The 16,574-nt window shown below is 26.6% G+C and overlaps 2 long non-coding RNA genes across 2 annotated transcripts in view; one reads left to right on the forward strand and one right to left on the reverse strand.

Moving 5' to 3' along the window:
- LOC123259584 overlaps positions 1 to 16,574 on the forward strand; it is a 92,281-nt gene that overhangs the window by 15,091 nt on the left and 60,616 nt on the right. The gene's annotated exons all lie outside the window — the stretch shown is intronic.
- Positions 12,618 to 13,621, reverse strand: LOC123259585. Its single transcript, XR_006508276.1, has 2 exons — positions 13,490 to 13,621; positions 12,618 to 12,924 (listed from the first exon to the last, which is right to left on the reverse strand). It is a non-coding gene; the product is annotated as an uncharacterized LOC123259585 (long non-coding RNA).

Below are 16,574 nucleotides of genomic sequence, written 5' to 3' on the forward strand. Positions count from 1 at the left end.
GTTTATTTAATAGATTTTTTATTTATAAATTGTTGTTGATCTTGACTATCCACATACACTTTTCATATATTTTATAAATATCTTATATATAAGATATATGAAAAAATTCATGTGGGTACTCAAATGAAAGGTCTCGATGAGTATAAGATCATAATAGAATTATATTTATGAAAATGTTAATAATTAACGAATGATAATGAATTTTGTTAACTAATGATGATTTTAACAATATAAGCTCATTCCGATGTTACACTCATCAAGAGCTTTCATTTGAGTACCCACATGCATTTTTGATATATTTTTCATATATACATATATATAATATATATAAATATATAAAATATATGAAAAATTGATGTGGGTACTCAAATGAAAGGTATTGATGAGTGTAACATCGGGATGAGCTTATATCTTTAAAAATATCATTAGTTGACAAGATACAATGTCATTTCTTAATTATTGAAGTTTTGAAAGATATAACCTCACCCCGATGTTACACTCATCGAGTTCTTTCATTTGAGTACCCACATAACATTTTTTATATATATGTTATTTGTGAAATATATAAATATATAAAATATATCAAAAATGCATGTGGGTACTCAAATGAAAGCTCTTGATGAGTATAAAATCAGAATGGGCTTATATTTACGAAAATGTTAATTATTGAAGAATGCCCATTGCATATTGTAAACTAATGATGATTTTAACTATACAAGCTCATTCTTAAAATTTCTAAATTTAAGACGTGTGTACATGACAACGTCTGTCGGGTCCGCTATATATATATATATATATATATATATATATATATATATATATATATATATATATATATATATATATATATATATCTACATATTTTTTTTGACAATTTTTAATTATAATTAATTTATAAAAAAAAATAAATAAAAACATTATAATAATAATTAAAATGAAATATTATTAAAAATAATATATTAAATTTTTAATAATTAAATATAAAAAGGGTTTATAAAAATATTTTCTCTACAAAAATTTATTTATTTTGGGAGTGAATGCGGAGTGAATTATATTATTAATAAAAATTAACTCCTTCTTGGAGTAAATATCACTCCCGCTGGAAGTGAATCAATTAAAAATCATTCACTCTTCATTCACTCCGCGTTCACTCCGCAAATTTTTTACAGTGTAATATCAACATATTCAAGTATTACTGTGAGAAAGTAATATTATAATACATCTCGAGGATTACATATTCATAAATATGACTATGACTGCTCAAAGATTATTATAATAACTAATAACGTTTCTTAATGCACATTTAAATGATAAACAGTTTTATTAAGTAACAAAAAATAAAGCACTAAAATTACTAGAGAAAAAAACTCAAAATTGCATAATTATGTCAGTAAGTGTGTCAGTGAAAAAAATATTTTTTTTATACATATATCTATAAAGTTATGTTTATATATTACATATGCAAAGCATCTAGTTGGCGTTTTCTGATAGAGTTGCGGTTTGTTTTGAATCGTAATTAGTGCCACGAGATTATTCTTATAAATGTATGAGTATAGCTGTAATTTACAGATATAGTTATATATTATATGTTTATAGTAACATTTATGTATATTACATTCGCATCTAATATAATGACAATCGTGTAAACTTCTCAAGTTAAATTACTGTAATTTTGAGCGCTAGTTCGTCATCATTTATGCCGTTTACTCATGCGTATTTATTTAAGCTCTAAGTCGCGGTTTTAATGCTACTTTTGTATAAGAAATTTACTTGCAAAAAAAATTATAATTATAACAATTATTTAGCGTTATTTTATTTTTACTCAAGTCGATATTTTAATGTTGGAATTTTATTATTACTGTTTTATAATTTTAAAATTGATAAATTTAAAAGGAAACTATTTCTGGACCTTTTTTTTAAGGTATATTATTATTTACTTAAAATTGTAATAATAATAATAATAATTACATACTTGAAATTTTTTTTTTAAAGATAAAATTAATACTAAATTTTATTAAAAATATTTTCAATGTTTATATTTAATCGTTAGTATTTTTTATTAATTAAATTACGAGTAAGATAGAAAATATATGAAACAAGATATTGATATGCAAAACACCAGTAGCAAAACAAAACCGATATCTCTTCGATAAAAATAAACAATTCTTGCTATAAAAATCCTATAATAAAAAACAAATGCTAAATGTCACATTAAAGTTCACGGGCAAGTTTTAAGTATTTTAAAAAAATTGATATACATATATAGATTTGTATTTATAAAATATAATATAAATAAAAAGAAAGTATTAAATAGTTTATCATGTCTGGAGGTTATCAAAATCCCTGCAAAATCAGAATCAATTATCCAAGACGTTATTGAAATGTTGCAATTTTATCTTTTATTATTATTAGATAAATATTTGTATTAACTGTGCATTGATTAATTTTATTTTTAAATTAAAATTTACATACTCGATCAATTCCAATTTAAATTTTTGATATTATATTTCGTGCCTATTAAAATAATTTTTTAGATAATCAAAATAAATATTTTTAGATAATTATCAAAAAAAAATTTTTTTACAAAAAAAAAAATTTGACTCATTTGAAATAAAAATTATACACCGAGAGAAATTTATAGGAACCTTCCCAAAAATTATGGGAATGGTTCCTATAATAAAATGATCATTATAGGCATCAATCCTCTGCTCATTATGGGAACTATACCCATAGCTTATAGGAAACATTTCTATACAATAATGGAATAGCTTCAATATATTATAGGAATGGTTCCTATAATATTATGGGAATGACGCACATAATAATAGAAAAATGTTTATGTTCATAATAATGAAGCAATCACATCAAAAATATAAAGTAATTATTATATATTTTTTTGCTGATAAATTTTTTTTTTGTAAATAAAAATTGATCTTTCACTAGAGTGAAAAAATTTCTTTTTCATAATTTTTATTCACGTGTTTACTTAATCTTAAATTTTTTATTCCAACTCAGTTATTATTGTGTTAGATAATATTGAAAAATATTGTAGCAATTCTAAAGTTTCTCTAATAAAAGGAATATTTTCTAATTATACAATTAGAGGAGCAAAGTAGATATGGTAATTCATTGTTTTTTTTTACAATTTCATTTTATTTTTAAAACAAATTATTCATTTACAATACATACGTTGAATATTTATTAAATCCACCTTTTGGGTATGTAACTTTTATTATTTATATGAACAATATTACTTATTTTACATATTTTGAATGATGTTATTGGAAAGCAATTAAAATTATCGAAATTACTAATAATTTCAAATGCTTCAAAGTGGTCATCGAAATCACAAATAACTTGAGTTGTAATGATAAATATCCCAATATTATTAGGCATTATCACTATAATATTATAAGAATGGTTCCCATAATATTATAGGAATGGTTCCTATAATATTATAGTAATGGTTCCTATAATATTATAGAAACTATTCCTATATATTATGGGAACCATTCCTATATATTATAGGAATCATGCCGATATCACAGTTATAATTATAGGTATTGTTCCTATAATTACAGGAACCATTCCCATAATTATAGTAACATTTACCAAAAATTATGGGTACAATTTCCATAATTTAAGTAATCGCTCCTAAAATGGTATAAGAAAACATTTCATTAAAATTATAGGAATGATTTCCATATTTTTCTCTCCGTGTACTTTTTTTGATAATAAAAAATATTTATTATTTTCTTATAATAAAAAACTTATATATTACACTGATAGAAGAATTTATTTGTAGCAAAAAATATTTGTTAATAGTTAACAAATTATTTATTAAAGACCACTTTTTAGTATTAAACAAATATTTCTTAGTATTTAAAATAATTTGTTTGCATTTAATAAATCTGATATTCATTTATTAAATATCAATAAATCTTTTTAAATACTAAGAAATATTAAGGACTGAAAAGTGGTCTCTAATGAATGATTTGTTAAATATTAACAAGTATTTTTAACTATAAACAAATTCTTCTATCAGTGTAATTATTAATTTATTATTTTTTGGAGAAATTTCACATCGAGAAGCACGCTACAGAATATTATTATAGGTATTATAATTATAATTATATCAAACAGAAGATTCTGTTGAGTAACTGGGCGTTGAGGGGTGATCTAGTAGGCTGACGGAAGGTGACAGAGTAAAGGCACCGGATAGGTTCTCAGCTAATGGGTTTGAGTCGTGACATTTGTCAAGAAGTTGAAGAGTCTAAATGGAATGCTCAATGTATGTTAGCTGTCCGTTACCACCGTCGTGTTTCTACATACGTCACGGTACGCGGTGCCTGAAGTATATCTATACATTTATGTTATGTTCTCTTCTGATCTTCAGTTAAGTTCGCTATCAAACCATTATATATCACATAAGAATAAGAATGTATATAATACGGGTGTAGTACTCGACACACACCATATACTTATTCTATACACCCCACAACTAAACCAGAGCAAGCAAACTCGGTTTCCCGTCTCGATTAGGCATTTCTGCTCCTTGCATTATAATTTCAAACGTAACTGCCGTCATGAAAACAAACTTTCTGCAAAACTTTCGACGGTTTTACCTACTACACGCGATACTTTATTATTTACCTTTTATTTTTCATCGTATGTGTTTATATGTTAAATATTCATCCTGATGGCTTCTTTAGAAATCTAAAACTTTGTTTTTGTTCTCATTAAATATGTCTTAAATAGCAAAGTAAGATCGCAAAAAATCACTTGTTAAAAAATTTAATATATTCGCGTTAAAAAAGTTTCTGATATAGAGTAAAAAAAAATTTATTTTGTAGTTGGTTAAATTAAAAATTGCACAGAAAAAAATCTTTTTAATCAATATTTCACACTTTTTTGTATTGATTTAAGAGAATAAGTGTCAACTTTAGACATAAAAATGTTAAATAGGTGATTCTCTGTAAAGACGTCTTAAATCTGTACAAAATTGTCCGACCAAATTATTTTTGATTTTATTAGAAAAAAAAAATAATAAGGGCTACAATACTATCAGCTTAATCATAATAAATAAACAGCCAAATTAATTTTTATTTTTTCGATATTTGTGTGTCTTTCGCCATATAACGTGACAGGGGACTGTTTGCCAGGAGACTGTTTTTTTTTTATCAAATTGAGAAAAATCAAGCAAACTATTTTAATGCATTCAACTTTTCAAGTTCTCAATGAATGTTTACATTAATTAGAATAATATTAAGACTTATGGATCCAATTTTATAAATAAATTATAAATAAAAATAGTTGCCAGGGGACTGAGTTTTGAAGTGGCCCAGACACATATTTCCAGCACAAACGGTGCTTTGACACTAAATAAAATGGCGATAAAGCGCTAACAGCCCTATGGTTATTAACTCAAGGCTAGTTAGATCCTTATAAACGTTACAAAAGGTAAAATAACACGCTGGATTTTTTTTTGGCTTTGAACTTCTGGCAGGGGACTGTTCTTAAAAGCCTGGGACAAACTTTGGTTTAATGAATTTAATGAAACAAATTAATTTTCGGTACTTTTTATTGAAGATTGTTAGTTAACTAATTAAGTTTATAAACATTATGGACCAAATGACATATTATGGACGAATAACTTAAAATTTTATCTTAAAGTTTTAATTTTGTGAATGGGACAGCCCAGGGGACTGTTATTTTGGTGGTATACGAATTTATAGCAAAAAAACCAAAATTTATTTCATTTTAGTTTTCAATGCTCCAAATAGGAATGTTTTTTTACTTTCGTAATAAAATTTTTTTAGTAACAAAATAACAATTTTTCTAATAAAAAAATGCCTGGGACAGCAAAAAACATTCTTACAGAGAATCACCCAAATATATAATAAAAAATTTTTTAACGAAAAATTTTTACTGTATAATGTCAAAAAAACTTCTTAGGTAACTTAAAAAAATTATTTTCATGTATTTACTTAAAATAAAAATTGTTATTTGTCTAAAAAAGAAAAAAATCCTAATTAGAAATTAAAAAAAAAAATGAATACAACCCTAATTTATTTTAGAAATATTCTTGGGAACTTTAGTTCTATTTATCCTGTATAATTAAAAAATAATTTTGACAAACAACCTGTTATTTACAGATTAAAAAACCCTCGAAATAAATTTACTTCCTACTTCGTTTTCAAAATAGAAGCGATGGAAGTAACCCCAAAACAAGTTGAATTTCCAACCCTGATGTTCTCCCTAGTCCCTAGTCCAATAATTTTCTACCCTAATAATAATAACCTTAACAACTCCAGTATGCACTTTACTGAACTAAAAATAAAAACCTGGAGCTTTACTTGCATCGATAAAAAATTGAACGTTCCCAAAAGTTTGAATGGTGTTCTATGCAATTTGAAATAAAATGAAGCCCGCTAATTTAGCAGCGCACAAAGGAAAGCATGTCGTTGATTCGCCAGCCGGTTCCCACAGGCCCCTCACCAATTTACGGGCAGCGGAGATTACGCGAAACGTCATTACATACTATATTTGCACGTGTATGCTCCGGTGCGTGTTGGCAGAGTATATATATGCATGCTGGTTTGTATCGATCGAATACACTTGTTTGAAGTGTTAAATTTGTGGGTCTAAACTTCTAGGTTCAAATTCTATACAACATCACCCTCTGAACTACTCGCACACTGATAAAATCAACCCCATTTCCGTCGCCAAAAAGCTCAATTACTTTAACGATAATCATCAATTTCGATGGTAATGGTACTGCCAAAAATTGCATGACTTTTAAGCCACTAACTGAATTCTGAAATCGTCAATCAAAATCTATTGTTGCTTTCGGTTTTAATTCTTCATTCGTCCGAATCATTTCATCTACTATTAGCGTTTAACAATTAAAATTTACTTAAATACACTGTTAGAAAAAATAAGTCGTTATTTTTTTTAATTTTTTGGATGCAAATTTCCGTAATGATAATTTTACTTTTTTAATACTATTCCTGGTAAAAAATTTTTCCAATTTTGTAAATTATAACTGGTCATAATTATAAATGAACGTCATTTAATTTTACAAATTAAGCTATGTAAAAATACAAAAGACGGTTTTAATTATAAATTTTATTTTATTTATTAAAATTGCACAAAATTATCTTAAAATTGAAATAAAATTTAAAAACTTTATTGTTTATTTTTTAAGTTTAATCTAAAAAATTTAATTTATTTTTATAAAATCCAGTATTTTTTATGCTAACGTGTTTTTGTTTTGTAATTTTACCATTATGTTAACTATATATAATAAGCTAATTTTTTAATTTACAGAGCATATGAGTGATTCTCTGTAAGGATATTTTTTGCTGTCCCAGGCATTTTTTTTATTAGAAAAATTGTTATTTTGTTACTAAAAAAAATTAATTACGAAAGTAAAATAACATTTCTATTTGAAGCATTGAAAACTAAAATGAAATAAATTTTGGTTTTTTTTGCTATAAATTCGTAAACCACCAAAATTCCCAAAATTCAAACTTTAAGATTAAATTCTAAGTTATTCGTCCATAATATATAATTTCGTCCATAATGTTTATAAACTTAACTACACGGAAAAAAAAATTTCGTTCTGGTAACGTAACTGTAGAGTTACCACAACTATACACAGTTTACTGTTCGTTGTAGAGTTACAGTAATATAATGTTATTTAGTTCTGATAACTCAATGTTGTTGAGCTCTCAGAGCTCTACGGGATTGTTCTCAGAGCCAACCGGTATAGTTGGGAGCGCTCTACGTTGCGCAGTAGTGGAGTGCGCTGACATATTTCATAACCTTCTAAAATGCCAAACATAATTATTTTGTTACTAATCTATATCATTAAAAATATATGAGGACAATTTAGTACGTGCTTATATAAATATAATAATTATGAAGGTAGATCTAGGTACAAAATAATCCAAGGACCTAAAATAACGAAGACTAAATTTCAAAGCAGTCCACTGTACACTGCAATTAAATATTTTAATAAGCTACCGAATGAAATAAAGAATACACATACATTTACTAAAAAAAACTAAAAATAATATTAAAATATGGTTGACGTCCAGTCAGAAACAACTAGCAACCGAATAAAAGATATGTCACTTGCGCTAGTCGTAATAATAGTATTTAATCGTATGAAGAATAATAATTATAACTTTTACAAAACTTGCACGTTTCTGGTGCTATTCTATGTTTTCGCTTTATATTTTTCTATTATAAATAATGTACAAATTTTTCAATACTAAGTATATTTTGTTAAATAGGCACATATGATAAATTAAGCATATATGCCCATTAACTCTTCCCGAACCTATTCACAGGGAACATTGTGTTTCCTCTTTAGGATTTATATGTACGATTTTTGTAAATCTATCTTTTTGGGAAATAAATAAATAAATAAAAATAAATAAATAAATAAATTAAGTTCCCAATTTATTTATTTAAGGAAATAGGTTTTTTTTTGTCCAATTAAATTTCGTTAGAACGGTTTTGTATTTATGGTTTTTCAAGGTTCATTTACAGTGACTGTTAATTTAATTTATTAGTTGAATATATTGTGATGTGATAAGTTATCGGAATACATTAAAAAGACCCCATTTAACACAAAATAAAATTTGTTTGCGTTTTTTGTATATCTTTTCTTGTGCGTATACGGTAGTGGTTTTATGTCCAATATTTATTGATATAATTAAGAAAATGAGATAATTTTGTGACGACCATATTTTTATTTTACAAATAATTTTTATTTGTTATATAAGTTCTATTATTATTTTATTTCTATTATAATACTATTCTTATTTGCCATATACAATTATTGTTGGCAATATAAATTCATTCTGCCTCATGTATTTATTAAATTATCAATGCTAAATCGTAAAAAAAAATTATTAAGCAGACTTCCAAAAATTTGTTATAGTCTCAGAACGATCCTGTAGAGTTGTGAGAGGTAAATAACGTTTAGCTCTCAGAGCTCAACGATGTAGAGTTGCAGGAGCTAAACGGTATTGTTACTATAAGAATACGTTAACCTACTGGAACTTTTTACAACTAACTAACTACTATAGAGTTCCTATAGCAAAATTTTCTTCTCCGTCTAGTTAACTAACAATCTTCTTCAATAAAAAGTACCGAAAATTAATTTGTTTCATTAAATTGATTAAACCAAAGTTTGTCTCAGGCTTTTAAGAACAGTCCCCTGCCAGAAGTTCAAAGCCAAAAAAAAATCCAGCGTGTTATTTTACCTTTTGTAACGTTTATAAGGATTTAACTAGCCTTGAGTTAATAACCATAGGGCTGTTAGCGCTTTATCGCCATTTTATTTAGTGTCAAAGCACCGTTTGTGCTGGAAATATGTGTCTAGGCCACTTCAAAACTCAGTCCCCTGGCAACTATTTTTATTTATAATTTATTTATAAAATTGGATCCATAAGTCTTAATATTATTCTAATTAATGTAAACATTCATTAAGAACTTGAAAAGTTGAATGCATTAAAATAGTTTGCTTGATTTTTCTCAATTTGATAAAAAAAAAAAAAAACAGTCTCCTGGCAAACAGTCCCCTGTCATGTTATATGGCGAACGACACACAAATATCGAAAAAACAAAAATTAATTTGGCTGTTTATTTATTATGATTAAGCTGATAGTTTTGTAGCCCTTGTTAATTTTTTTTCTAATAAAATCAAAAATAATTTGGTCGGACAATTTTGTACAGATTTAAGACGTCCTTAAAGAGAATCACCCATATATTTACTTTTTGAGATTATTTCAAATTATTGATTTTCGAATTTTTTTCCCATTAAAATTTACCTTGAATATTGATAATAATTGAAAAAAAAAAATTTTATTTTCTAGATGCTCAAAAAATTTTCCGTAATTGACTAAAAAAAATTAACGTTAAATATATTTCTAGATTACAGACCCTTAACAATATATTTATTTAGTAAGTACATATTAATTATATTTAAATGAAGAATAAAGAGGACATTACATTAGATCGAAGGTAATAGAAAATAAATGAATAAGCTTCTTCATCACGAATGAGATCTATCTTAAAAGTGATCTTTGGTCATAATGGGCAGTACGTGACTGAGGAGAGAATTAAGTACAATAACCCCCTGAGAATAATTTACATAATATGTACATTGGATCGTAAACTTAACTCGGGTACTTGGATGGGCAGATGAAAAATAGTAGTTAACCGTAATGAAATCATGCGTCACCGGTTAGATGCTAGATGTATAAATATAAAACTGCTCAAAGTAATATATAAGACGTTCATTGAATAGAAAGGATCGACTTATAGATCTGATGGATAAATAAAATGTTTGTCTTAGATATTGTGGGGCTTCTATTCAATAGTCCGATGTCATCGTATCGTCAAAGTCGTTCGACGTGGTAAATTGATAATGATAACTTATAGCTGATAAAATTATAATATTTGAGCTCTTGATCGTAAAATTTCACTCTTTATTGATTGTGATAGTGATTTTTTCAAGTGTGTTACTATTATGTACTAAAATATGACACTAAACATTGAGAAAAAAAAATCCGAGCAAAAACAGTTTCATTGTAAAAAAATCGCGCCAAGTCTACGTTTATAAGACTATTGAGAAAAAAAATTTTTATTTATTTACAAAAAGATATAAAATAAAAAATTAAAAAATCCAAGTAACCGATATGGTTGTATATGATTTTCGGAAATTAAAAAAAATTTTGTTGTAAATTTAAAAATTAAAAGAAACAATTTTGGAACGTATGTAGCGGGCGTGGTTACAAAATATTTCACTTTTTATGAAATTCTTAAAATCTATCTACTAGGACTTTAAAAAAAAATTGATGTACACAATGACGCACACCAAGTACGTTCCAAAATTGTTTCTTTTAATTTTTAAATTTACAACAAAATTTTTTTTAATTTCCGAAAATCATATACAACCATATCGGTTACTTGGATTTTTTAATTTTTTTGCTCGGATTTTAGTATTTTTTGTAATTATAATAAAAATTGACAATTTTAATTTAATACATTTCCGGTAGCAAACTATCCCCTTTAAGCTATAGTTCATGAATAAGTTATTCTTGCGCTGCCTGGCGTGTGTAATTGCAAACTGTTAAGTGTCTTTTTTCACTGTAGTTTCCCATCTATTATAACATTAGCATGCATCCTTATATTATTTAGTCTCTGGCCGTCCGCTTTTTACATAAAAAAAAAGTTTAAATCTAAAAATCTGGGTCGCTATAGTTTGTGGTGATTATTTTTAATAATTTTAAATAGAAATTATAAAGATAATTGATAATAATCAAGTAATACGTCTAATAAAAAGCATGAACTACTATTATAAAATATCATATAAAAAAAAATCAAAATAAATTTTAAAAAAAATTTGTAACCTCAAAAAACCGTTCTGCTTACGGTATATACACGGAGAAAAAAATTTTGCTATAGGAACTCTATAGTAGTTAGTTAGTTGTAAAAAGTTCCAGTAGGTTAACGTTTTCTTATGGTAACAATACCGTTTGGCTCCTGTAACTCTACATCGTTGAGCTCTGAGAGCTAAACGTTATTTACCTCTCACAACTCTACAGGATCGTTCTGAGACTATAACAAATTTTTGGCAGTCTGATTAATAATTTTTTTTACGATTTAGCAATGATAATTTAATAAATAAATGCGACAGAACGAATTTATATTGCCAACAATAATTGTATATGACAAATAAGAATAGTATTATAATAGAAATAAAATAATAATAGAACTTATATTACAAATAAAAATTATTTGTAAAATAAAAATATGGTCGTCACAAAATTATCTTATTTTCTTGATTATATTAATAAATATTGGACATAAAATCACTACCGTAAATACACAAGAAAAGATAAATAAACGAAAACAAATTTTATTTTGTGTTAAATGGGGTCTTTTTAATATATTCCGATAACTTATCACATCATAATATATTCAACTAATAAATTAAATTAACAGTCACTGCAAATGAACCTTGAAAAACCACAAATACAAAACTGTTCTAACGAAATTCAATTTGACAAAAAAAAAACCTATCTCCTTAAATAAATAAACTGAAAACTTAATTGTCCTCATATATTTTTAATAATATGGATCAGTAACAAAATAATTCTGTTTGTCATTTTAGAAGGTTATGAAATATGTCAGCGCACTCCACTACTGCGCAACGTAGAGCGCTCCCAACTATACCGTTTGGCTCTGAGAACAATCCCGTAGAGCTCTGAGAGCTCAACAACATTGAGTTATCAGAACTAAATAACATTATGTTACTGTAACTCTACAACGAATAGTAAACTATGTATAGTTGTGGTAACTCTACAATTAGGTTACCAGAACGAAATTTTTTTTTCCGTGTACACACTCGGTAGTCTGGCTTATTGAGAACGGAACTTGGCGCCAGACTCTATCGAGTCTGCCCTTGCAACCTTCAACTCATTCTGGAAACACTCTGAATTCAGAGTCAGAGTAGAAACAGACTGAATTCAGAGTATTTTCAGAGTGGTTATGCAACCTTTTTTTAGAGTAAAATCAGAGTGGTTTCAGACTTGATTCAGAGTAGATCAGAGTGAATTCAGAATGAATCCAGAGTGAATTCAGAATGAATCCAGAGTGAATTCAGAATGAATCCAGAGTGAATTTAGAATGAAATTAGAGCGTTTGTCGAATGAAACTATTAAATAATCAGAATAAGCACGAAAATTCTTTAGAGTGAATCAAAAGTATCCTCAAAATAGAACTAGAGTTTTTTCGAAGTGAACCCACAATACTTTTGATTGAGTCTTACACAGATTCATAACATATCTTTAGAGTGTAATTTGTGTGGATGTAAACCAAGTCCTCGGTGAATACGTAATTTTTCTGAAATAGAAATTTAGGTAATATGATAGTATTTTCTGTATAAAAATTTAGTATCACAATGTTTGTTCGCGATGAACTACTTAACTACAAAATCGATAGATAGATATTATCTCAATTTTTAGATTATTTGTATCTTTTTGTTTTAAATTATTTGTTCGTTATAGGTTAACGAGTAATAATTATCTATAAGTTCTATAATTTTCTAACAGATAGAACACAGTTTTCGATATCCTGGTTAGACGAGGTTTCTACAGATAAAGCTAAATCAAAACTCCAATCGTTTTATTTATACTCCTAATTATGTATTAAAAACATACATGCATACATACATATTTACAAATGATGTTATCAAATCTATGAATCAATCAGTAATTATAAAAAAAAAAAAAAATTGTATCTAATCCCGAAGAGCAAATGAAAATCTCCATCAATATGTTGGAATGACTGGTTTTGAAAAATGTCATACTAAGGGGTTTTTTTTTCTAATAATTTCGAGATTTTTCAATCAGTCGATTTTGTACTGCCAACAATACTTTTCGATCTTTAAGATAATGTTTAAAATTACCCAAAAAAATGCAATTTAGAAAGTGAAAAATTGGAACCACAAATTTTTAAAACCGCATTTATACCGAGACATAATATTTCAAGAGCTCAAATTAAGTAGGGAATTGCAGGACCCTCCGTTGTATGAGATGGTTATCTCATTGAAAAAAGTGAATACTTTTTATTTTTTAAATAAATATACGAAATTTTACCGTTAATTTTCCAAAGAACCATAAATTCTACTTCGAATTTATGACAAGAGTAGAGAAAATATTTTTTCTTTTCATACAATCGTTAAAATAGAGCAAAAATAATATTTAAGCGTTCACTAGTCTCATTTTAGAATAAGCCGAAATTTCGTCTAGATTCACTGTAACAATATTTTGGATTCACGCTGGTGTAACTCCGAAAAAACTATGCATCTATCCATAAAATATCATAAATTTATTCTGAATCGATTTATAATTTACTCTGACTTCACTCTGAAAACAATTCGGAGTAACCTGCCTAAATTTTATGGTTTCACTAAAAAAACTATGAAAATACTATGAATTCGTTCTGATTTAACTTCAAAAATATTCTGAAAAAAGGAAACAATTTAACTCTGAAATTACTCAAGAATCATCGAGGTTACAGAATAATTTCTAAATAATTCCAGAGTGTTTTCAGAATGATTGTAAAACCGCAAGGGTGTTGATACTTTTACTCAATTAACAATTTCTTGGTTGAAAAAATTCGATGATGATCAAATATTCTATTATTATTAATTATTAATTTCTGAAGAGAAGAGCATCAATATTTATCTTTGAATAACAGATAAACAAGAGAATAGCTTTATTTAAATTAAGTAAAAATTATTTCAATCAATTTAACAAGTTCTTGAGCTAAGAATATAAATTCTTGAAAGTTTTCAAGAACATGAATTCTTGTGTCAAGAAAATTTTCTTAATAAGTATTTTTTTTTCTCAATGAAGTTGACACACAATATAAATTTTTTTAGAATTTTATAATAATAAAATTATTATAAAAAAAAATTTTAATAATAAATTTGTCATATGAAAATTAAAAAAAAAAGTAAATAGAAATTTTTAGAAGTATTTTTTTTATTGTAATTGATTTGTTGTAAAATTAAAAAAATTGACAGCTGTCAGCTGACTTCAGTATTACACTAAAATATGGTTTATTATTATTTATCTTAAAGTTTTTGGTACCAAATTGAAAGTAAAACTTAAAATTTGCGTAAAAATGTTATCAATTTAAAAAAGCTTATTATTTATTTCTATACATGCACTGAACAAAAAGATTAATTTGCATTAAGAGAAAAATTCTTGGAAAAAGTAAAATTTACATTAAGTAAATTTTTTATTTTAAAAATTTTTCTATTCAAATTAAAATAATGAAGTTCTTAAAAGTTATTTACTTTATTCAATTTAATTTTATTTTCTGTGAGTAAAAGTTATATTTTAAAAATTTTTTTGGCTTAATTAGGATTGATATAAAACGATAAATTCAATATAATTTGGTTTTTTTTTTCAAAGTTCGTTTGTTTGGAGATAATTAAATAATTAAAAAACAGTCAAAATAAATTTCATTTTCGACGTGGGGTATCATAATTTCGAATCATTAAAAATTATATGCACTAAAAAATGCAATTTTATTAAAAAACTAAAAAATTATATATAAATATAATGACGAGAAAAATCTGTTTGATAAAATTGATATTAAAATATACATGTTAAAAATTTAATTACGTTCTATTTCACCCTCGATTACTGCCAAAAATTCCACATTAATTCAATCACATCCAATTCAATGCTTCAAGTGAATTCATTGCTTCAATAAAATATCACTAATTAATTGCATCAAGAGAACTGTTGAAATTTAATAAAATATATTTCACAAAAAAAACCACTTCTGTACTTGACTCTAATTTTTTTCAATTAAAATCTAACAACTCCCATTGGAAAACATCTCCCGTGTTTTTTTCGACAAAAATTTACAGCAATAACAATAACAATTATTTGTCAATTTATCACCCGTCATTTTTAACTTTTACAACTTCTCTTTTTTCGAGGATAAAAATAACAAAAACCCACCGTCGATTATTTTCACTAAAAAAAATTGACAATAACAAAAATTCCGGTACAAAAGCTTTTTATTCTCACTCTATCATAAAAATAAATTCACATTGTTCATTAAATCAAGCGTATGTGCAAACACGTAATGAAAAAAGGCTCATTGAGCGCACGTGTTTTCGTGGATCCAAAAAAAAAAAAAATAATCGTTGGTACCAAAGTACGGGGCCGTATAAATTTCACCGCTGTAAAAATACATTATTTCCATAAATAATATTTTCAGTTAACGTGTATTTTCATAAGGTCGGTGACCCCCGAATATATCCGTCACCGTTACGTCAGTGTTAACCATTCAAACTAAAGAAAATATATCCAATATAATATAATCTCTACGATGTAATTTAATGCCATAAAAGATATTCAAAAAAAAAAAATACTAATACAAAGGAAGCTATTCATACTTTTCACATGATATATATGTATATATAATACCCAATTGAAAATTCGAGTGAGGTATTTTTACCTATCTCTAGTTAGTACGAGATAACATAATGCATGCATATACATTTCCCAAGGAGAGATTATTTAGATCACGGCATTGTTAAACTATTTCCCCATTGTCGTTATAATACATACATCATATTATTATAATATTTAAATCAACCCCCTCGATTTTCACACTCACCTGCCCAAAATTTTTACCTGACACTCGATCCCGGGCCCAAACAAAGCCCCTCTCAGATTCACGAGCACCCTACTGACGAAAAAAACACAAAGAAGGACACAAAGAAAATCCCGCGTCCCGTTAGTTCACAACCAGAGGGGTAGCTGCACTTTTCATTCACGCAAAAATAATCCGAAGGGTCGTTTTTCTCCCTTTCTCAATGGAATCAAAGAACACCGGCACTGACTCTAACCTATTTATATTGTGTTCTTTGTCCCGAGGTATAATGGGGCACAACGAATTTTTCTGGGGGACCGCTCCCTGAAGTTTCCGTTTTTTTCGCGAGTCGACGGCTGGAAAATCAAGAA

Source organism: Cotesia glomerata, linkage group LG2, assembly GCF_020080835.1.
Source record: "Cotesia glomerata isolate CgM1 linkage group LG2, MPM_Cglom_v2.3, whole genome shotgun sequence".
In the NCBI taxonomy this organism is placed as follows: domain Eukaryota; kingdom Metazoa; phylum Arthropoda; class Insecta; order Hymenoptera; family Braconidae; genus Cotesia; species Cotesia glomerata.